Source organism: Equus przewalskii, chromosome 30, assembly GCF_037783145.1.
Source record: "Equus przewalskii isolate Varuska chromosome 30, EquPr2, whole genome shotgun sequence".
NCBI classification, from domain to species: domain Eukaryota; kingdom Metazoa; phylum Chordata; class Mammalia; order Perissodactyla; family Equidae; genus Equus; species Equus przewalskii.
This window is the reverse complement of record NC_091860.1, coordinates 26535831-26557875: the sequence shown is the minus strand read 5'-3', so window position 1 is coordinate 26557875 and position 22045 is coordinate 26535831. Positions and strand designations below refer to the sequence as shown.

Below are 22045 nucleotides of genomic sequence, written 5' to 3'. Positions count from 1 at the left end.
TGCGGTAGGACTAATGTGTAAATATGTGTCCAGCAAGGTCTGGGATAGGAAAAGTCAGAAATAATATAAAATCCATCAATAGGAGACTGGTTAGGTAGATTATGGCACATCCTGTACGATGGAATATTGTGTCATGGGTCATCTTCCCCAGACACACCCTGTGATGAGGATTCGTCTGCATGTGATTTATTACAGAAGTGTTCCTAGACAATCCGGTAAAGCAGGGGGCAGGCAAGAGTGGGGAAGAGAAAGAAACCAAGTCAGAGAGTGATTTCAGATAAAGTTCCGGCACTCTTCTGGTCCCTTTGGGGAACTCTGGCATATAAATTATACCAATGGAGGCAAGGAGCTGGGCTTTCATAATTCTGCAGACTGCCCCAGTTCTTGGTGCTTTCAGGCAAAATGGCTCCAGAAGCCCAAGGGCAAGCCCCAGAAGAGAGTTGCAGGTGCAGGTAGCTTAAGATCAGCACACACAAGCCAGGCATGGACACATGCTGGAATGGTGAAGGGATTGGAGGGTTCCGGTTAGAGTACCTGCTTTACTATGCAACCATCGAAAAGGATGAAGTTGAGTGTGAAGTCCTTCCCCTGAAAGTTTTTTATGATAAACAGTGAACAGAAAAAGCAAGTTACTGAGTAACATATTCTGGGGTGTTTCCCGACACTGAGCAATTCTCCAACACCAGCTGGGTATTCAATGATTCAGTTCACTTCTGACATTGACTACCTGGAATTAGCACCAGATCCCACAAATTGAAGGGCTCAGTTCCACAACACTGCCCCCAATTCAGATGCCAGTCTCAGGTCCCAGGTTGCCACTTGTACTCTGGCTGACTGGCTATAAATCGGGTTCTCAGGATCCCCTCTTCAGGTTCAATAAGTTGCTTGAATGGCTCACAGGGATCAGGAAGGCATCTTACCTACATTTACAGGTTCTGATAAAGGATACAGCTCAGGAATAGCCAAATGGAAGAGATGCACAGGGCAAGGTCCGAGGTCTGTGGGAAGGGGTGGAGAGCTTCCAGGCCCTCTCTGGGTGTGCCACCCTCCCAGCGTCGCCATGTGTTCACCAGCCTAGAAGCTCATCAAATCTCATTGTCCAAGAGTTTTTCTAGAGTTTAATCTCCAGTTCTCCTGCCCCCTTCCCCTAGGTTGGAGGATGGAGCTGAAAGTTCCAACTCTCTAATCACTTGGTCTTTCTGGTGCCCAGGTCCACCCTGAGGCTGTCTAGGGGCCCCACTTACATCATCTTGTTAGCATAAACTTAGATGTGATCAAAAAGGGCTGCTTACAAAGAAAAAAAGATGCTCCTATTCTCAGGAAGTTCCGAGAGTTTTAGGAGCTCTGTGCCGGGAGCCAGGGACAATGATCAAATATATTGCTTATTATATGTTGTTGGTGCCACTGAGTAGATTCTGACTCCTAGTGCCCTGTAGACAGCAGAGCAGAGCCCTGCCCGATCCTTTTGCACCATCCTCTCACCTTCGGGTGCTGTATCAGACAATACTCTGTTGATGTTCATAGGGTTTTCATGGCCTATTTTTTCGGAAGTGGGTGGCCAGGTCCTTCTTCCTGGTCTGTCTTAGTCTGGAAGCTCCACTGAAACCTGTCCACCATGGGGGACTATGCTGGTATCTGAATGTCAGTGGCAGAGCTTTCAGCATCACAGCAACATGCAGCCACACAGTATGACAACTGTCAGATGGGTGGTACGATTCCCTGACCGGGACACGAACCCAGGCCATGGCAGTGAGAGCATCGAATCTTAACTGCTAGACCCCCAGGGCTGGCTATTGCTTATTATACTATACATATACAGTTAGATATTGTTTTTTTTTTAAATAAAAAGAAATGTGTGTGTATATGTGTGTGTACAAAGAAAAAGTCTGGAAAGAAATGGACCCAACTGTTAATTGTGTTACCACAGGAGAGATTGGGACTGGGGCAGAGGGGTGGAGAGGTAGGTGGAGACGTTCAGAGTTTATGAGCAAGCGTATTATGCTTTATAACAGGAACGAAAAATAATGCAATGTACAAGATTTCTGCCATGTGACTCTAGCGTATGCCTCTGGAGTCAAAGGGCTTCTCGGTCTGCAGTTCTAAGAACCAGACAGGCCACACTGAGTGAAAGGAGCGCATGACTGCTTGGTGAATATAGTGATATTTCCCTGCAGTGAACAAAACTTTGAAGTCTACAATTACATGCAATACTGACTGGAAATTGTGGCTTCAGTGGTCTCCATTCCGGATGCCTGGTTGTCATTTTAGACCGTCTTAGGAAAACATATTTTTAAGGCTAGTACCTCCTCTTCTTGCTTGAATCCCTGTCCATGGGATGTGTGTTAGTTTAGCCTCTGCCCCCTGTGGGAGACTGTCTGGGTGGAAAAGCTACTCTCATACTCTGCTGTCAGCCTAGATTGGGAGCCTGGCAGAATGCTTAATTTGTAGGTAAAATAAATTACCCACTTGATGGTAGATATTATAGATCCAGATTGATATAATCTCATCCCGTGGCCAGTAAACAACCAGGAGGACCATGAAAAGTCCTGCAAAAATGGCACTAACTTCCATGTTATCACAAAGCCTGAAACCTTAATGTATATGATGGTGTGTTAAGCTCTGGGCAAAGAGAACTTCATGGAGAAAGTCTATACACTCTTAGAATTGCAAGATTTGCATTAGACTAACTCTTGTTTCAATTTAACCACCCATCCATCTGTGCATCTATTCATTCACCCATCCACCCACCCATCCATCCATCCATCCATCCACCCACCCATCCATTCATCCATCCATCTATCTATCCATCCATCCATAGATCCATCCATCCATCCATCCAACTATCCACCCATCCACCTACCCATCCATTCATCCATCCATCTATCCATCCATCCATAGACCCATCCATCCACCCATCCATCCATCCATTTATCTTTCTAATAATTATTGAGAGACTCTTATGAGCCAGGCATTGTGGTAGGCACTATTCCTCATCTCCCAGCATTTATCTGTAGCAAACACTCTTAAAACTCACCTCTAAACCTCTACCTACAGGCTTCAGTATGTATTTGAAACCATTTTAGGCCCTCCCACTCCTTCTCGTTAGGGTTTGTTTTCTCTGAGGTCAGGGTTAATGGTTCCTTTCATCTAGCAGTAGTACTATTCCAGATAACAATAAGTACCATGTACTGAATGCTTATTATACATCGGGCACTTTGCAAAGCCTTCTGTACACCCTATTTCATTTAATCCTTACAGTGATCCTAAGAAATGTATATTATCATCTACATTTTAATCGTTTTTATTGTGAGATACAACATATATAAAAATGCACAGAAAACAAAGTATTGTTCTATAATGTATCAAAAGGCAAAGACATACATAATGAGGTAAAAAATAGAACATTGCCAGCACCCAGAAGTCCTCTCCATACCGACTTTAATTGCCACCCGCTCTTTACCTCCTCAAAGCAACCACCGTCCTGATATATATGATAATGGTTTCTGCTTTTGTTTTTGTTTTACCATCTAAGCGTGCATCCCTAAACACTATATTTTGGTACTGCCTGTTTTTTTTTTTTAAACTTTGCCTAAAATCATATGGTATGTTTTCTTTGGTGACTTTCTTTTTTGAACTCAACATTAAATTCTTAAGATTCATGCTTATTGTTGCATTAATTGCAGTCGATTCTCTTCCCTGCATGGTATTTTATTAAATGAATATACTACAATTTATTTTCCATTCCACTGTTTTTGGACATTTGTGTTTTCCAGTTTAACAGAGTGTTAAACCAAGCACAGAGTCCTTCTGAGCACAGGTCCCTGTGTGACTACAGAGTTCCCAGGTCTCTTATTTTTCAAAGGTTTTCTTAAGACTCTCCTCCTCACTCTTTACTCCCAAGGTCTTGAAGCCACAGCGGAGCTCCATCGATGGCTCTGTTGCGATTAGGTGCATACTTCTCTGTGCAATTTGAGGTTCCTCCATATCCTGGTGATGCTGAAGGCGTGTGTGGTGTGTTTTCACTCCTTGATAATCTCAGGCTTTTTTTGGAGGTTGTGTAAAGAGTTTTGAAGTCAAGTGGCTGCTGTTATCCCTCAGAGTAGGAACTTTTTTGATGATATTCTAAAAACAATCTTTCCTTTTTCACAACAAAAGACTTTAATTACAAATTTTTTCTTTTTACTGGATAACGCATTAATACAAACATAAAGAGGTTCAAGGTATCATCAAAAATTTCATTTTCTAATTATTTATTGCTTTTGTGTAGAAATAACAATTGCTTTTTAAAAAATTTCCTTGTACCTTGGGACCTTATTATATTCACTTAACCGCTCTACTGGTTTGTCTGCAGTGGGTTTTTTTTTTGGAATCTTTACATAAACCAGTCCTGCGGTCAGAGAACGCTGACAGTTTTATTCCTTCCTTTCCAGCTCTTACGCTGTATCTGTTTTCCTTTTTTATTGCTGTTAGGCCCTCGAGTACAGTATTGAATAGAAGTGGTGATAGCGGGCGTTCTTTTCATTCCTGATCTCAGAAGGAAAGCATTTAACTTTTCCACCAATAATATTATGGTTTTTTCGTAAAAGTAAGGACTTACCTTCGATTCCTTAGTCTTCTATGAGTTTTTGTTTTTAATGATGAATACGTGATGAAGTTTATCAAATGCCTTTTCTGAGTCTATGGAGATGTCAATAGATTCTGACCGATGGATTTTTGAATGTTAAACAAACCTGGCATTTCTGGAACGAGCCTAACTTGGCTGGGATGTATGTGTATGTAATGTTGGATTTGGTTTACCCTTACTTTACTTTAAGATTTTTGCGTCTGTGTTCATGAAGAAGACTGGCCTGAAACATTCCATTCTTGTAATATTCTTAAGAGCTTTTGGATCGCACTTAGTCTGGCCTCAAAAAACCGAGTGGGAGGCTCCCTCTTTTTCTCTTCTTGGAAAGAGATGGTCTCAGAGTAGCATTATTTCTTCTCAGAGTGTTTGGTAGAATTCTCAGTGAATCCATCTGGACCAGGAGCTTTCTTTTTGGGAAGTTTTAAATTATGGATTCAACTACCATAATAATTATATCACCATTTATATTTTTTATTTTACCATGCCAGTTTTGGCAAGTTTTATTTCTCTGGTAATTTGACCCTCTGTCTAAATTTTCTTTTCTTTTCTTTTTTTTTTTTTTTTGAGGAAGATTAGCCCTGAGATAACATCTGCTGCCAATCTTCCTCTTTTCGCCGAGGAAGACTGGCCCTGAGCTAACATCCATGCCCATCTTCCTCTACTTTATACATGGGATGCCTACCACAGCATGGCTTGGCGATGTCTGAATTTTCATAGAGTTGTTCATAATACCTTAGCACATTTTTAATTTACAGAATTTTGTGGGATTTGCAGTGTTATTTCTTTTTTATTCCTGACACTGTGTAAGTGCTATCTCTCAGCACTTTAAAGATACCATTCTATTGTCTTCTGTTGAGAAGTTAGCTGTCATTTTACTTTAGGTCTTTTTATGGTAATATGCTTGTATTCAAGATGTTACTTTTGTCTTTGATTTTCCCTCATGTTATTATGATGTGCCTAGGGGTGAATTTCTTTTTTTGTTTATCCTGCTGAAATTCTTAAGGTTTCTTGAATTTGAGGTTTGATATTCTTCATCACTTCTGGAAATTTCTCAGACATTATTTCTTAAACATTGCATTTCCCCCCATTCCCTCCTTTTAGAATTTCATATACACATACGCTAGACATTCTCAATGTGCACTCTATTTCTGTTACCTGCTCTGTGTGTTTTCCATCTTTTTGTTGGTCTATGCTTTATTTTTTCCCCTCTATGTTTTAGGTTACTAATGTTCCCTTAAACCTGTCCACAGAATTTTTAATTTTGGTTATTGTGTTTTCAGTTCTAGAATTTCCATTGGTTCTTTTTAAAAGAAATACTTTCCATTTCTCTGCTGAAATTCTTAGTCTTGTCTCTTTTTTTTTTTTTTTTTTTTTAAGATTTTATTTTTTCCTTTTTCTCCCCAAAGCCCCCCCGGTACATAGTTGTGTATTCTTCGTTGTGGGTTCTTCTAGCTGTGGCATGTGGGACACTGCCTCAGCGTGGTCTGACGAGCAGTGCCATGTCCACGCCCAGGATTCGAACTAACGAAACACTGGGCCGCCTGCAGCGGAGCGCGCGAACTTAACCACTCGGCCACGGGGCCAGCCCCTAGTCTTGTCTCTTATCTCCTTGAAGATATTAAGCATTTAACAGCTTGTGCATGTTCACTGGAGTCCCCGAGTCTATTTCCACTGTGTGTTGTTTCTGCAGATTTTCAGTTCTCTGGTTTTGTCTCTTCACATGCCTTGTTACTTTTGGTTGCATGCAGGACATTGTTCTGATAAAATTATTTGTAGAAATAATTCCTATGATGCTGCTATCTTCCTCCAGAAAAGATTCACGTTTTCTTCTGCCAGGTGCCTGAGAGCACTAACTGTCAGCAATTCCTTCAATCAGTTTCAGTGACTGAGCTCATTGGAAAGTGAGCCACAGTTCTGTATGGCTACCCTTACTTTTATTGTGTAGACCTGTGAGAGTCCAATCCAAAGAGAGGGACACTCGCCATAAACCGCTCTTATTTCTGTCCCTGAACCCCAAGCCCTAAGGTGAGGCTCTCGGAATCACTGCTTAGCCTCCCGGCCAACCTTTCTAGAATGAGCAAACACCTCCTGGAGAAAAGCAGGTCTAAACATGCGTGGGCACATCTCCCTGGGCCTTCGTCTGCCCCAGATGGCAATTCTTTACTGTATTTTTAGCTTCCTGATATGTCCAAGTAGCTGTTTTTTATGGTTTTCCAGTGGTTCTAATTGTTCCTAGGAGAATTTTTGGCTGGAATTGCCTGTTCTCTGTTATTGGGAGCAGAGATCTTTTTATTTCCTTTTTTTTTTTTGAGGAAGACTAACCCTGAGCTAACATCTGCCAATCCTGCTCTTTTTGCTGAGGAAGACTGGCCCTGAGCTAATATCCGTGCCCATCTTCCTCTACTTTATATGTGGGATGCCAACCACAGCATGGCATGCCAAGCGGTGCCATGTTTGCACCCAGGATCCAAACCTGCAAAACCCGGACCACCAAAGTGGAACGTGTGCACTTAACCACTGTGCCACTGGGCTGGCCCCCTATTATTTCCATTTTACAGATGAAGATACTGAGACTTAGCATAACTAACGTTTCCTAAACAAATTGAAGGCTGAGTTACAGACTCAGTGGTCTGGGATGATTTGGAGTTTGTCTTAGGGAGTAACACATAACATTTTCTTTCTCTTTTCAAGATGCTAGGCTCTGTTTACCTGTGGTGATGGGGTCATGAGGAAAGTGCAGTGGACATAGCCTTTGCCACAGGCAAGACATGGCAGTTAAGAAATTGGGAGGGACTTAGTGTGGAGAAAAGGGAGGAGAAATAGGCTTCTCGTGTGGAGAGAGGAGGTCGTAGGGCTTAACCATTCCTAGGGGTAGAGATTAGGGGGCTCGTATTTCTGGCCACTGGCTGAGTCCTTTGTACCTGGACAACTTCAAAAGTCAGCTGTCAGAATGCAAAAAAGAAGAGGGTCACCCAATGTGACTATCTGACCAATTTTTTATCTGTTCTTTTGAAAATGAATGTTTAAAGACTTGGGGACATGGGACAAGAGCCCTGTGCTTTGGCCTCTGGTACACTATGACCTGGGCAAGTGGCTTTACTTCTCTGCATGTCAATATTATCATCTCTAATGGAGATGATAATTCCTACTTTTTCCTATTTCATATGAAAAGTGCAATAGAGCTGATATTACTCATTATTCTACCGTGAAACCAGAGGAATGTTTTTGAGGTAACTTTGCATCATCCCAATGATTAAAGCCCTTCAATGGTTTCTGATTGTTCTTGGGCTTAGCGACAAACCCTGTAAGTTCAGCTCACCATGCACTAGGGAGCCTGGCCCTTGCCTGTCTCCCCAGCCTCACCTTAGACCGCGCTCCTGCAGTCATACAGACTTTCTGACTTCCTGTTGCTCCCTTGTCCTTGCCCTGCTCCCTTCCCCTGTAAGGGCTTTGTACTCGTTGTTGCCTCTGGCCAGTCAGTGACCTCCTTCCCTCCCGCCCAGCCAGATCCTGATGCATGTGGTACCATGTGTTCTGGAAGTCTTCCCAACCTCACAACTAGCTCAGATCCTGTGAGAGGCACTCACCGAACCATGTGCCCCTCTCCCGTAGGACCCCCAGAATTGTGGGTTTACATTTGTTGGTACCTTCTCTCTCACTGGACTTAAGCACCTGGGGGTAGAAACTGCCATTTTGCTCATTGTTGTCTCCTTAGCATCTAGCCCACTGCCTGGGGATAGTAAGCACCCAATAAATATTTGTCAAAGAAATGAAAGATGGAAAGAAATCGTGTTAATTTCATGCTAGCTGTCGATTTTGCCAGTTTATTAACTTGTTTTCTGAAAAGCGGGTTGGAGCCAGAAGCCCTAGGAAGAGAAGATTTAGATTGTGAAAAAAGCAAAAGATGGTCTTCAAATGTCCTTGGCTACAAGTAATTAGTATTCAACCACTTCCACCGTCTGGAACCTGGTTTCCAGCGCCAAGAGAAAATGTGTTTAGAATTTAGACGGATTCTCCTGGAAACACCAGTAGCAACGCAATTGCTCAAATATCCAAGCTAGGCTGTGTGGATGAAAAAGTCTCTGTTCTTCATTTGTTCACTTTTTTTTTTTTTTACCTGCAGGCATTGCAGTGTGGATCTGCCAGGATAAGAAAGGAAAACTGGCCTTTTTTTGGGAAATGAGACCTCTCCTGCCACTTGCTAATCAGCTGAATGAACAGATGAACTAGGTCTGGTTGCTGCTGCTTTTGGCGCTGGTGCTTTCTCAGTGTCACCATGGTCTCTGACACCTCAGATGAGGTAGGACTGAGAACTGGAGAGAAGTTTCTCCTTTTAGTTTATTTCCTGGTGTGTGTGTGTGACAGCCTGGGAAGCCCTTTGATCACCGAACAGCTCTGAAGGCAGCCTGCCTGGGAGCTGAGAGGCAAGTAGCCAAACTTCAGAGGTGGCTATGGAATGGAGATGAACAGCGTGGAAACACTGCTCAGAGAAGGGCCGGGAAGCCCAAAGTTCTTAAAAGTAATGAAGCCGCTTCCAGGCAGGTTGCACAACAAGCTGATCAAGCCCAGTGTTTGAATCAGCCTTGTCTGAGCTCCAACCCTGTTTCTACCCACAGCACACTTCTGACACCAAATGTGTGGGTGTTTTCCCCACACCAAACCATTGTCTGACATCAGCTGAGTGTCCAATGATCCAGTTCAATTCTGATACAATCTATCTGGGGTCCGTGCAGACCCCCCAGGTTAAGGGCTCAGTCCCAGAAGACTGCCCCCAGGTCAGAGACCAATCGCAAGTCCAGGTTGTTACCTGTACTTCTAACCCACTGGCTAAAAATTTGGGGGAGTCTGTCTCCTCAGGTTCGATAACTTGCTAAAACGGCTCTTAGAACTCAGAGAAAACAGTTTACTTGCTATGACCCATTTATTGTGAAGGATTCAACTCAAGAACGCCCGGATGGAAGGGATGCACAGGACAAGGTTTGTGACCAACCCAGGAGCGCATCAGATTTCATTGCCCAAGAGTTTTATAGAGCTTAATCTTCAGCCCCAACTCTCCTTCCTGCAGGCTGGTGAGTGGGGCTGAAAGTTCCAACCCTTTACTTACTTGTTCTTTCCGGTGACCAGCCCCCTATCTGGGGGCTTAGGTTCATTAGCATAAACTCAGGGGTGATCAGTAACAGGACACTCCTACCACTCAGGAAATTCCAAGGGTTTTAGAAGCTCTGTGCCAGGGATGGGGACAAAGACCAAATATATTTCTTATTATGCCACAAATACCCTCCAGCTCTGCGACCTCAAATAAGACATTCAACCCCTTAGCCTATGAGTGTCTAGAATAAGGTCATTGTGCAGAATAAATGAGGCAGTGTACATGCAACCCTTGATAGAAAGACAATGTTCCATGAAGGCAGTGGGATGCTGTTACCCCGAAGAGCCACGGGGCCTCCTCTGCTGGGTGGGTGGGGTCTGTAACGCAGGTTGCGGTGTGCTTTCTGCTGCCAACTCTGGGCATGCTTTTATCTTTTTAAAGCTAAATTTAAATGAACGAGGGTAACCTGGAAGGGGAAGAAGTGTTGCAAAAGGGTGACAGGCTATCGGACAGGTGGGTGTGGAGGTGGGAGAGGCAGTCATTGATTTGCTGAGGAAATATTGACCAGTGTCTGCCCTTTGTGGGACTCTGTGCTTAGCACTGAGAGTACGGTGGTGGGCACGATGCACAATGGTCCCGGCCCTCATATTGCTTATGGTCTAGTGGGGAAGACAGATAGGAAGCAGTAATTACGTGCTTGATTACCATTGGGTATGTATTTTGTATGTTATGTAGATTTGCAATGTGCCCTGAGTTCATGTGACACCGGGGCTGTAAGGAGGCTAGTTTGCTTTGATGAACGGCCCATGGGAGTGGCTGCTCAGAGATGATAAATGTCCCTGATGCCACTTTAGGATTTGCAGGTCATAGTCTCCCCTGTTTCTTCCCTTGACGTCAAGCTATCTAGAGAAGTTGATCATTCCAATTGCTCCATTAGGACATGGGGGCGCTGGGTTTCTTAACTAAACTCTGAATGGCACATCAGATTTATGGGTTCTGACCACCATATTGAAGTAGGCCTATTGGGGCCCCAGAAACTCTCTTCTTGACTGGTTTCCATCGAACGTGTCCACATCCTGGATTTGTGCATGCCAGCAGCCATGTGGAAAGGTCCATTTCAGCTCTCATGAGAACAAGGTCAGATGGTGCAGACAGGATTTCAGATTGGATAATAGGCCTGAGGTCAGGATCTATCAGAGAGATTCTCAGAGAGAAAAGACATGGTGAGAAAACATTTCCCATTCTCCTTACGTGTTCAAATGTCTTCTACACAGGAAGCTCTGTCAAGGCTGCAGGCATTTTCTTGGAGGTCACAAGTGGACCCTCTGTGCCCATCACTTGCCACCTTATATGCGTGATGCAGATGATCATAACAGCTGTAAAAATTAAAGATGAGACTGGAAGGAGCCGTCAACTGAAAGGAAAGGAATTATCCCAGAAGTCTTCCCTGCTCCTCTTCTGGGAGCCAACGAACTGGCTGCCCATTGGATGGAAAAGCTTTGCATTCTGATTGGGCCTCTCAGGCTTCTGAGAGCATTTGCACGGGGAGAGATTGCTCCCTGCTCTCCCCAGGGATTCTGCGGCCATTTCACCTACAGCTGTGTGGCCCTGTGTGGTTTATAAAGCACTTTAAATCCTGAGCTGGGCGTCAGGAAGCCTGTGTTCTGTTAGCAACTCTGTCAGTCACTCCACTGCTCTGGGCCTGAGACTCCTCATGAGGAAAACATGGAGATTACTAGAGTGAGTGTTTGCTGTGGGTAGAATTGTGTGCCCTCGAAAAAAGATATGTTACAATCCGGACCCCCAGGACCTCGGAATGTGACTTTCTTTGGAGACGGGGTGTTTGCAGAGGTAATGAAGTTAAAATGACATCGTTTGGGTGGGCTCAACTCCAATGTGATGGGTGTCCTTACAAAAAGGGGAAATTTGCAGAGAGAGACACCCATGGAGGGAAGATGAAATAAAGACATAAGGAGAGGGCAGCCATCTTCAAGCCAAGGAGAGAGGCCACAGAAGGAAGCAACCCTCCCAACACCTTGATCTCAGACTTCCAACCTCCAGAACTGTGAGGCAATCCGTTTCTGCTGTTTAAACCATCCAGCCTGTGGTCCTTGTCACAACAACCCTAGCAAGCTAATATGATGTCCTTAAGCTTTTTCGAGCCATGAACCCCTTTGATGGTCTAGCGTTAACCCTGGATCCCTTCTCAGAATAATGCTCAAATGGAAAAAATAAATACATCAGATTACAAAGGAAACAACATTTATGGAAATACCATTATCAAAATACCAAACATAGACATTTGTGATATAGTAACATATGCACTACTTTAATAATGGATTAAATAGCAAGATGTAGCAGCAAGTCTAAAACAAGCATCAGTCCCAAGGAGAGGTGAAAGGTGAATGATGTTTCAAGCTATCTGCAACGGCCATAATGTGACACGACCATATTATGATTTTTATTGGCGGCAGACACAGATGCTGCCGACGTGATCTGTTGCCTACATGCAAAGTTAAAATGCTAAATATCCATTGTTGGTTAGCGGAAGCAAGGATTTTTTTCATCCAAGCTTACCTTCCTGAATTCTATCCATTCCTGGACTGGACGGTGTCTAGGGGCCTTTTGAGATCTGAGACTAGGTGACTGGATTGGTTGCACTCTGGGGCTGGTGTTTGTGGCTCCTTGCCTGGGTCCCATTAACCCTCTAGCTTGGGCCTTGGGGACATGGCCCCAGGGGCTGGTGGTCGTGGCCATACCCTCCTCTTCTCAGGCCCTCTTTGTTGTCATGGCAGCAGGCCTACTTGGTTTCTGGGAGTTGCTCCATACTCAGTTGAAGGCACCAGGGCATTGCTGCTGCTCCTGAGGACTGCTCCTTATGGCTGGTCTGTGAGTCAGCAAAGGAGGTATATTGAGAAGGAGCCTCAAGTCAGTTCCTTTGGCAAAGCCACCCAGGTCCCTGCTGTGTGACTCAGATGAACCCTTCCCGGGATCCCGCACAGGCAGGAAGTAGCTGATTATCTATCCCAGGAACTTCATTCCTAGCCTTGTGATGGAGCCAGCTGTCCATGATTCACGGCCCTCCAGTCAGCTGGTCTCCACTCACACACGTGTCAGGGCCCAGGTCTCCTGGAAGTTTCACATGAGCTCATCTAGTTAATGCAAGTAACCACACACTCCCCTTTCCCCACACAGGTTCTTATCTCAAGAAAAGGAAACCTTGGTTTGGATCTCGTGTTTTGAACGCAGGGATTAGATCACCACCAATGGAAACATTCTCCTTCCGGCATAAGGGAGGATCCTGTTCTTCAGATAAATGCGCAGGTTCCATTATCTGCATTTGGAGGAATTTGGATGGAATATTACAGTATTGCATCCATTCTAAGACAAGCCTCTTTCATGCCTGAATAGCTCTGAAATCAGAATGTCTCTTTCAATCCCTGGCGTCTTGTATTTGACAAAATAGGGTGCATAAACAGAGAATTAGAGGATGAGGGGACAGGGAATTAGAGAATTTGGGTAACAACAGCACACAGCTTCTGCCAGCCCTAGAGAAGCCTTTTGTCACTTAGAGTGGGCCCCCAGCCAAACGCTACCTTGATTTTGTTGGATTTTTGGCCTTTGAATTAGGTTCATGGGTGGCATGATTTATAGATAAGATAACAAATGGGAAAAATCTTCAAAAAGAAGCATGACATGGCAATGGAGGGGGTTCTTACTTATTGTATATTTGGGTCATAAATATATTTTAGATCGTAATTTAGGAAATATATTAAAGTGCAAAATGTGTGTTTGTGGATCTATTTAATAAGAGAATCATGCTTAAAGAAAAAAAACTACAACTGTCCTTTGGCGGCTGTCAGGCTGCTTGCATGTTAACTGCTGACTTTATTAACCAGCAGCTAAGGTAACCCGCATCTGAGTTCTGCCAAGGACCAAGGAAATCTTTGCTTTCTCAGGGCAACGGCCTCAGGGCAACAGCAGAGAGACTGCAGCTGCTAGTGGAGTTAAATTGTCTCCAAAAGAGGAGAATACTTGCATAGTAGTTAGAATTTTTTTAAATTTTTGAAATAATTATAGATTCAAGGAAATTGCCAAAAAAAAAAATACACAGAGAAGTCCTTGTACTCTTGGCCCAGCTTCCCCCAATGGTAACACCTTACATAACCATAGTACAACATCTCCACCAGGGTGTTGACATCTCTCCACAGAGCTTATCCAGATTGCCGATGTTTTATATGCATTCGTGTGTGTGTGTGTGAATAGTCCTATGCAGTATTATCATATGTGTAGATCTTATAACCACCACCAAAATCAAGACACAGAACAGTTCCATCACCACAGGGCTTTCTCATGCCATCCCCTCACGGGCCGCCTCCCCATCTCCTCCCTAACCCCTGGTGGCCACTAACCCTTTCTCCATCTCTATAGTTTTGTTATTTCATAAATGTTACATAAATGGAATCGTACAGCACGTCACCTTTTGGTTGACATTTTCCACTATGCATAATTATTTTGAGATCCATCCAAGATGTTGTGTGTACTAATAATTCGTTCCTTTTTTGTTGATGAATGGTATTCCGTGTCATGGGTGCGCCACAGTTTATTAATCATTTATCCACTGAAGGACATTTGGGTTATTTTTCGTTTTTGGCTATTATGAATAAAGCTGCTATCTGAATGACAATTTTAAGGCTAAAAAATGATACTAACCACTCGAGCAAAGGCTTGCTGAGGGCACGCTGCATTTTATACACATTTTTATCCCATAGTAACGTGGCATAGAATTTGCGCCCTGATGCTCAATAAATGCTTGTTTAGGGAGTGGATAGATGCATAGCAGACATTTCAAGGAGACAGTCCGGTGGGGTGGTTAAAATAAAAAGTTTAGACTCGGTGGTCCGGGGCTCGCCGGTTTGGATCCCAGGTGTGGACATGGCACCGCTTGGCAAGCCATGCTGTGGTAGGCATCCCACATATAAAGTAGAGGAAGATGGGTATAGATGTTAGCTCAGGCCAATCTTCCTCAGCAAAAAAAAGAGGAGGATTGGCAGCAGATGTTAGCTCAGAGCTAATCTTCCTCAAAAAATAAATAAATAAATAAATAAAAATAAAGATTTAGACTCAGGCAGAGTAGAACTTGAGGCCTGACTATCACCTCCTGGCTGATCTAACGCAGACCTCTGTTCCTCATCTGTAGAATAGGATAATAACAGGATGGCTGTTGCAGGGCTGCTGTGAGAATTAAATGAAGAAATGAAGGAAGCTCTTCCCAGTGTCACTGTTATGCTGTGCTTGCTTAATAAATTTCAGTCATCACTACTATTTGTAAGTAGATTGTGGAACTATGTAAGATCATGACGATATAATAGCTAATAGCTTTTTATTGCTTTTATTCTGAAATGCTTTTATCCTTCAAATGAAGCCATATGATTATAGTTGATATTTATGCATATTTAAGTTTCATGTTCATATATATGCAAATATTTTAAATATCTTAAGTGCCTTCTTTTTAAAATGATAATTCTTGCTTAACCTTATGATGTTATCTTATGAACATTAATGGCCAAATATAACTAACAGGCATATCTTTGGACATTTGGAAGGATTGAAATGTTCTTTTCTGTGCAGCCTTTCAGAGGTTTCTGTCATCCTTGGAAAATGGCCTCTGCTCTTGTAAAAACGGGTTGAACAGAATTTATTTTTCCCTTTTCATCAGATTATAAATTCATTTGGATAAACAGAAAGTGTCTTGGTTCCTTTTCTTTTTTTCTTTTTCAGAAATTTGGTTGCTGTCTGAACGCTTAGGGGGGGAGAGGAACTTTTCCTGTCTTGCTATGCTCAAGGCTTGTGTGCCTGGGGTCACGTTTCGGGGGAGTGTCTCTGGACACTCCTTGGTCACCTGGAGGAATGACCTCCTGGAATGTCAGTGAAGTCCTGAGTCATAGGCACCCTCCCACCACACTCCTTGAGGCAGCCATTAGAAACTAACCATTAACTAGCTACCAGGGCAGGCGGAGGCGAGTCAAGTTTCCAGCTGTTTGACAGATAAAGACCAGTGATATTTACCATTACATAAATGGAGCCAGACACACTAAGGCCCTTCTGTGAGGGAGGTGTTGTGCTAGGCATTGTTGGGTTTATCAACATTACTTAGACTTTGTGCTTGCCCCTGTCAGGACGCGGTGTGTGTAGGAAAGGTTGTTAAGGAATGCTTCTTGGAGGAATCTGGGCTTTGCAGGATAGAAGAGACAGATATGGGAGATAAGGGGTTCCAGAGCTTGTCCACATCACTCAGGCCACACCTGACTAGGTACTTTCCTGCCCTGGTATTTTTGGTCAGCTTCCTCTTCTACCTAAAATGCCCATCCCTGGAGAAATTCTACTCATTCCTCAGGAACCAGTTGATGCCAAGTTATGTGTGATGCCTTCTTTACCTCTACCTGAAAGAATTATTTGGTATTTTCCTCTGTGGTGACAGCCCTTTATTATAATATACATATGATATTATAGGATATATATCAAATATAAAGATTATAAGAATATATATATAATATAATATCTTTAGCCTATTGATGAGATGGAATATATTAATTGACTTTCAAATGTTGAACCAAACTTGCATGCCTGGAATAAATTCCACTTGGTTGTGGTGTACAATTCTTTTCATACATTTTTTGATTCAGTTTGTTAATGTAATTTTTTTTCATTTTCTTTTCTTCTTCTTCTCCCCAAAGCCCCCCAGTACACAGTTGTATACTTTAGCTGCAGGTCCTTCTAGCTGTCTATGTGGGATGCCGCCTCAGGGTGGCCTGATGAGCGGCGCCGTATCTGCCCCTAGGATCGGAAGCAGCGAAACCCTGGGCTGCCAAAGTGGAGCTCGTGAATTTGATCACTCAGCCACGGGGCCAGCCCCTGCTAATATGTTTTGAGGATTTTTACATCTGTGTTCATGAGAGATATTGGTCTGTAGTTTTCTTTTCTTGTCATGTCTTTGTCTGGTTTTGGTATTAGGGGAAATCTCATAGAATGAGTTAGGAAGTGTTCCCTCTGCTTCTATTTTCTAGAACAGATGGTGGATAGTTGGTATGATTTACTCCTTAAAAGTTTGTTAAAATTAACCAGTGAAACTGTCTGGGCCTGGTGCTTCTGTTTTGGAAGGTTATTAATTATTCATTCAATTTCTTGTTTTTTTTTTAAAGATTGGCACCTGAGCTAACAACTATTGCCAATCTTTTTTTTCCCCCTGCTTTTACCTCCCCAAATCCTCCTGGTACATAGTTGTATATTTTAGTTGTGGGTCCCTCTAGTTGTGGCATGTGGGACGCCGCCTCAGCATGGCCTGATGAGTGGTGCCATGTCCACGACCAGGATCCAAACCAGCGAAACCCTGGGCCACCAAAGTGGGGCGTGGGAACTTAACCACTCTGCCATCCGGGCAGCCCCATTCAGTTTCTTTAACAGGTATAGGCCTGTTCAGATTAGCTCTCTCTTCTCGTGTGGGTTTTGGTAGCTTGTGTCTTTTATGGAATTAGTCCATTTCATCTAAGTTATCAAATTTGTGAGTATAGAGTTATCCATAATATTCCTTTATTGCCTCTTTAATCTGTAGCGATGGCCCCTCTTTCATTTCTTATACTAGTAACTTGTATCTTCTTTTTTTTTCTTGGTTAGCCTGACTAGGGGTTTGTAAATTTTATTGGTCTTTTCAAAGAACCAGCTTTGAGTTTCATTGATTTTATCTATTGTTTTCCTGTTTCCAATTTCATTGATTTCTGCTGTGATTTTCATTGTTTCCTTTCCTTGCTTAATTTGAATTTAACTTGCTCTTCCTTTTCTAGTTTCCTAAGGAGGAAACTTAGATCATTGATTATATGTCTTTCTTTTAAATATATGCATTCAATGCCAAATATTTCCCTCTAAGCACTTCTTTCACTGTATCTTCCACATTCTGAGAGATTGTATTTTCATTTTCCTCAAAACATTTTTAAATTTTTCCTTTGACTTCTTCTTTGATGTATGTTAATTAGAGTGTGCTATTTAATCTTCAATTATTTTGGGATTTTCTAGCTGTCTTTCTGTTGTTGATTTCTAGTTTAACTCCACAGTGTCCTGAGAGCATACTTTGTAGGATATATTTTCTTGGCCCAGAATGTGGTCTATCTTGGGAAATATTCCATGTGAGCTTGAGAGGAACATATATTCTGTTGTTGCTGGATGAAGTCGTTTATAAATGCCAATCGTATCCAGTTGATTGGTGGTGCTGTTCAGTTCAACTATGTCCTTACTGATTTTCTGCCTGCTGGATCTGACCATTTCTAGCAGAGGGATGTTGAAGTCTCCAACTATAACAGTAGATTCTTCTATTTCCCTTTGCACTTCTCAGCTTTTGCCTCACGTATTTGATGCTCCATTTTAGGCCCATGCACATTAAGAACTATTATGTCTTCTTGGAGAATTGACCTTTTTATTATTACATAATACTCCTTGTTATCCCTGATAATTTTCCTTGCTCTCAAGTCTCCTTTCTTGGAAATTATTATAGCTACTGTAGTTTTCTTTTGCTTAGTCGTACCATGGTACATCTTTCTCTATCCTGCTTCTTAAAAAATATTTTTTTATTGTGGCAAAATATACATAACATAAAATTTACCATGTTGACCATTTTTATGTGTACAATGCAGTGACGTTAAGTACATTCACAATGTTGTGCAACTATCACTATTCATTTCCCAAACTTGGAAACAGAAACTCTGTACCCGTTTAACAATAACTTCCATTCCTCCTCCCCGACTGGTAGCCTCTATTCCACTTTCTATTCTTATGAATTTGCCTATTCTAAGTACCTCATGTAAGTGGAATTGTAGAATATTTGTCCTTTTTTTTGCTGAGGAAGATTTGCCTTGAGCTAGCATCTACTGCCATTCTTCCTCTTTTTGTATGTGGGCTGCTGCCACAGCTTGGCCACTGGCAGATCAGTGGTGTTGGTCCACACCTGGGAAGTGAACCTGGGCTGCTGAAGCAGAGTACACTGAACTTAATCACTAGGACACCGGGGCTGGCCCATATTTGTCCTTTTGTCTTTAATTTTTTTCAGTTAGCATAATGTTTTCAAGGTTTATCCATGTTGTAAAATGTATCAGAATTTCATTCCATTTTTAAGGCTGAATAATATTTCATTGCATGTATACACCACATTTTGTTTATCCATTTATCTGTGCATGGACATCTGCGTTGTTTCTACCTTTTTGGCTGTTTTAAATAATGCTGCTGTGAACATTGGTGTACAAGTATTTGTTTGAGTCCCTGCTTTCAATTCTTTTGTGCATAAATTTTGAAGTGGAATTACTGAATCATATGGTAATTTTATGTTTAAATTTTTGGGGAACTGCCAAACTGATCTCCACAACAGCCGCATCATTTTGCACTCCTCCCAGCAACGCACAAGGCTTTCAATTTCTTCTCCATCCATTTACTTTTAATCTCCGTGTCTCTTTAGAGTTAAAGTGGGTTTCTTGTAGGCAACATATAAGTGGGTCTCATTTTTTTCAATCCACTCTGACAGTCTCTGTCTTTTAATTGGTGTATTTAGACCACTCACATTTAAAGTGATTATCGTTATAGTTGGTTAAATATTTACCATATTTGTAACTGTTTTCCCTTCATTGCCTTATTGCCCTTGGTTCTTTGTTTCTTGTTTCCCCCTACTGCCCTTTTTCTGTCTTCTTTGGTTTTAATTAGCATTTTATATGATTCTATTTTCTCTCTTCTCTTAGCATATCAATTATACATTTTTTTTTTTTACTTTTTTAAGCGGTTGCCTCATGGAGTGTGCAAAATACAGTTAAAACTAATTCAGGTCCACTTTCAAATCACTATGTCACTTTACAGTTAGTGCAAGTAACTTATAACAGAGTAGTCCTAATTCCTCCCTCTTGTCCCTTATAATGTTGTTGTCATTCATGTCACTTATCCATAAGCTGTAATCACCAAATACATAGCTGATGTAATTATTTTAATAAACTATTATCTATTAGATGAATTAAGAATAAGAAAAATAAAATATTTTGCCTTCACTTATTGCTTTTCTAATGCTCTTCCTCTCTTTATATAGATCTGAGTCTTTGATCTATATCATTTTTCTTCTAAAGGATTTCTTATAATATTTCTTGCAAAGCAGTTCTACTGGCAACAAATTTCCTCATTATTTGCTTTTCTGTGAACATATTTATTTCTTCTTCATTTTTGAAGGATAATTTCACTGGATACAAAATTCTAGGTAGATTATTTTTCTTCCAACACTTTAAATCTTTCACTCTGCTTTCTTCTTGCTTGCATGGTTTCTGAAGAGAAGTCTGGTGTAATTCTTATTCTATTTCCTCTGTAGGTAAAGTGTGTTTTCTTTCCTCTGGCTTCTTTCAAGACTTTCTCTTTCTCTTTGATTTTCTGCAGTTTGAACATGATATGCCTAGGTGTAGATTTTTTTTTATTATTATTATTTATTCTGGTTAGTGTTCTTTGAGTTTTCCAGATCTGTGGTGTGGGGCATGTCATAAATTTTGGAAAATTTTCAGCTATTATTACTTAAAATACTTTTTCTGTTCCATACTCTCTTTCTTTTCCTGGTATTCCCATTACGTGTATGTTATACTGTTTATAATTGTCTCACAGCTCTTGGATGTTCTGCTCCATTTTTTTCATTATTGTTTTTCTTTGCTTTTCAGTTTTGGAAGTTGCTGTTGACACCTTTTCAAGCTCACTAATTCTTTCCTCCTCCTTGTCCAATCTGCTGATGAACCCATGAAAGGCATCCTTCATTTCTCTTGTGGTGTTTCTGATTTCAAGCACTTCCTTTTGATTCTGTTGTAGAGTTTCCATCTCTTTGCTTATATTACCCATCTGTTCTTGCGTGTGGTCCACCTTTTCCGTTAGAGTTCTTAGCACATTAATCCTAGTTATTTTAAATTCTTGGTCTAATAATTCCAAAATATCTATTGTATCTGAGTCTGGTTCTGATGCTTTCTTTGTCTCTTCAGACTGTGTTTTTTGCCTTTTATCCTGCCTTGTAATTTTTTGTTGCAAGTCGGATATGCTGTATCAGGTGAAAGGGACTGAGGTAGATAGGTCTTTGGTGTGAGTTTTATGTCTATCAGGCTAGGAGTTGTGCTGTGTTTACTGTTTGTTGTAGCTGTGGGGGCACAGGCTAAAATTTCCTCTAATGTTCTTGTCTGTCTCCTCTCCTGTCTTAGATTTTCCTAGAAACTCATTGAATAGGGTCTGAGGCTTGCAGGTGTTTTTGGCTGTAATCCTGTTATTACACAGGAGCCCTATTGATGCGCTGGTGAGGTGTCGGGGAGAGGAAGGGTTCCTTAGTCCTTTTATGAAGTCCCAGTCTTTTAGTGAGCCTCAGTTATCTGATATTTCTCTTCCCCCATGTCAGTTAGGTTTGGTAAAGCCCCAGTTGGTCAGACTGTGACAAATAGTTCCTCCTGAGGGTGGGGCTTATTAACAATAACAGCATGTCTTCCCTTCCTCCTGTTAGAAGCAAGCAGGGAATTTTCTCTGCTCTTCACAGAGAGAACCTGGCAGGATTCTTGGAGATAAAACACACCAAAGTCTGAGGATTCCCCCTGAGACTGGGTCCCCTTAGAGTTTTTAATTCTCAAGCTTGCTCAGACTGAGCCTCCAGCAAGTATTCAATTACAGCTTAAGGTGTTCCTATGGATACTCACTCCGGCTGTGGGTTTCTGCTCTGGGTAAGCTGTAACTATTTGCATTTGCCTGTCTCTCCAGTTTTGGGGAGAAGCTGTTTGCCTTGCAACCTCCATTCTCTAATGGATCTAACAAGAGTTGTTGATCTTCAGTTTGCTCAGCTTTTTTTCTTGTTGTGAGGATGGTAGTGACAACTTCCAAGCTCTCTTTACATGTTGGATCAGAAACCAGAAGTTGGCGTCTTTTTAGTAGACCTTAGTTTGTGGACTGAGATTTGTACCCACATAGACTGATCTCTATGGGTATTGTTGAAAATTCCCTGGCAGCTATTCAATTCATACAGTGGTCTCCCAGATCTAGTTTATAGGAACCTGAGGCAAAGGGACATTTAAAGAATGGACCTCACCTGTATGTGACAAAGGTGTAGGGAAGACAGAAACAGAATCTTGACATGGAATCTGGGTCTCTGATCACCGATCAGACTTCCCTGGGCATAATTGGGTGGTGGATTTTTGGTTACCTGAGGACATCCCTGTGTGTCCCTGCAGAGCATAGACTGAGATTCAAAGTTTGAGTGAGTGCTGGAACAGTGGCCCAGTGGCCCCCTGTCTGCTGTGCAT

General features: G+C 42.0%; 1 long non-coding RNA gene across 1 annotated transcript in view; it reads left to right on the top strand.

The window, feature by feature from the left end:
- The window catches only part of LOC139080483 (uncharacterized), a 30070-nt gene extending 14610 nt beyond the window's left edge, over positions 1-15460 (top strand). The window contains exons 3-4 of the long non-coding RNA XR_011535022.1: positions 8748-8924; positions 10988-15460. This is a non-coding gene — a long non-coding RNA (uncharacterized lncRNA). The remainder of the gene's footprint in view (positions 1-8747; positions 8925-10987) is intronic.
- Positions 15461-22045: the final 6585 nt, after the last annotated feature.